Here is a 2,494-nt window from a genome sequence, read left to right as displayed (position 1 = left end):
AGAGAGATTGAGCTATGAGTACTCAAATTATGACTCTAATTTAGATCAGTGCCTGACTACCTGTCTTAGAAAGCTGAGAGTCTTAGGGTTTTGTTTTGTTTGTTTGTTTTGCTTTTCCATTGTTTGCATTGTTTGTTTGTATATCTGGGTGGTTGTTGGTTTTTTTTTTTTTTTTTTTTTTAATTTCTGCCGTTCAATTATATCCAAAGCATCTGTGCAGTTTAAAAAAATATAGGGAAAACTTGTGTTGCTAGCTAGCTGCTCTTGATTTATTAATTACCTTTAAAAGTTTGTTAAATAAAAGGCTAGATATGCCATGAAGGAATCCAACTGCAAAACTCAAGGAAAGCAGGCAAAAGGCTATTTATCCAGTAGTTTCTTTCATATTCAGCAGATAAAAGCAACTTTTATATAAAATTTCCTCATTTTTATGTCTTTTCAGGACCTTTTTTTCAAGGTCTTTCAGTATTAGACATAGAATCACATACATTGAGTAGTACTAAGGGTGGGACAGAATGAACAGCCTGTAGAGAATCTGTGTACTGGATTTAAGTTACAAAATCAGAACTTTTACTTTGCTTTTTTCAATTTGCTCATGCCCAGCCACCTCTCTGTCCAAGACATCCCTTCCCATAGGAAGATGGCATGAGACATTGGGCAGAAAGTTGTGCTCCTGATGTCTGCTCCCAATCTCAGGCACTTGGGACCAAGGTCACTGAGCATCCCTTCTCCACAGAAGTCTGTAACTTTTAGCAACATTTCTTGCAACAGGGTTTTTTCTGCAGAAAAGGTCTTCACCTTCTTCTTTCAAAACCCCCCTCTTTCCTTTGGGAACTCCAGGTTTTGGCACTGTCTCCTCTTTTTGGAAGATGCCAAACTCTCAATTTTCCCATGTGTATGCACAGAAGCACAGCATGTGATCAGCTTACTAATTGATAGTTCTGTCCCATGTGTCTTTATTATTTGGACTATTCTGGACATGTCATTTTTCTTTAGCCAGGATGTTGTCAAAATTTACAATGGTAGAATTGTATCACTGGCAGCTAGCAAGTGGAAGGTTTATGTATCAGTGTTCAAAAGCTCAGTATCTGACATACATACGTACACCCAGTTATTTACTATCTAATATCATTCATAACCAAAGACATTTTTCAACTATGACAAACATCTGTCACCAAAATCAAAATATACACCTATATCACAAAGAACAAGGCAACATTGTATGAGTCCATTTATATATACATATATATATATATATATATATATATGTATATATATATATATATATATATATATATATACAGCAAAATTCAAGAAAATGAAAATAAAATGTTCTAAAAACATTTAATGAGTCTTCTGCGGCAAGATAGGGTTGGTGTTTTTTTTTTTTTTTGTTTGTTTGTTTGGGGTTTTTTTGTTTGTTTGGGTTTTTTTACTTGGCTAATACATTTTTTGGCTATATCTAAAGAAGTTTAGTTTCTGCTTGCTCTGTTTACTTTTATATATATACCACATATATGAAATCCGGATATCTTTTTCACTTGCTGTGAACTCTTCTTTAGACACTCTTAAAAGTTCGTCTATGCCATCCTCTGTCCTGTGGAGTGACAGATTTGATTTCAATGTCTCCATCTGCTCTGCATGTTCTGAGCTTGCTCCTGTTTTCTAGCCTCTGACAGGTGATATTGTGATTTCCTTTACTATGCATTCCTGGTGGCAGAATAATTACACGTATTGTCCCCATACATGAATTTTTCAAAATGTATGCTTTGTGAGTTTTTTTGTCTTTTAATCATTGCTGTACTTTGGTATGAATGTAAGTGTGATCAGTTTTTAAGGATTTTCTCAGAGACAGCATAAGAATCCTTCTTTTAAAGCCAACTATATGTATATGTAAGCAAATGTATACGTATCATGTAAGTAATGAGCTTTTTAAAAATAAATTATGTGGCTTATAAATTGCATTTCACTTATAAAGATGCAGTATTTCCAGCAATTGTTTTGTTTGATAAACTTCCTCTCAATTTACCCAACACAATCATGGATTTACCAGGATGCAATCACATACTATTGGCTATACTGGTATTTTGTTTCATGTCTGTGACCTTTCTTTGAGACAAAGAAAAACCTGGATTACATTTTATTTCTCAGTGAATAAGTGCAACAGAAGTCTGAAACTATGCACTCATTTTCCAGCTGAAATTCGCTGAACTTGCTGGCACCACAACTATGTACCTATACCTGTACTAACTCCTGCAAAGGGGGCCAGGCTAATGTAATTAGTGAGATTCAGTGATGTATTTATGGAGTCCAAACTATTCTCTCCTAATAGCAAAACACCGACTAAGGAAAACTGTACTTTGATGCCTATTTCATCAACAAACTCCCCCTTTCAGGATGAAGAAAATGAAATGGATTCAATTTTGAAAAGGTTATATAATCTCTGATGTACAGAGATTATATACTGAATACCTGCATGGGACAGATCCATCAC

Source organism: Onychostruthus taczanowskii, unplaced genomic scaffold (assembly GCF_017590055.1).
Source record: "Onychostruthus taczanowskii isolate IOZ18803 unplaced genomic scaffold, ASM1759005v1 scaffold189, whole genome shotgun sequence".
Taxonomy (NCBI): Eukaryota; Metazoa; Chordata; class Aves; order Passeriformes; family Passeridae; genus Onychostruthus; species Onychostruthus taczanowskii.
Note: the sequence above shows the minus strand (reverse complement) of the source record.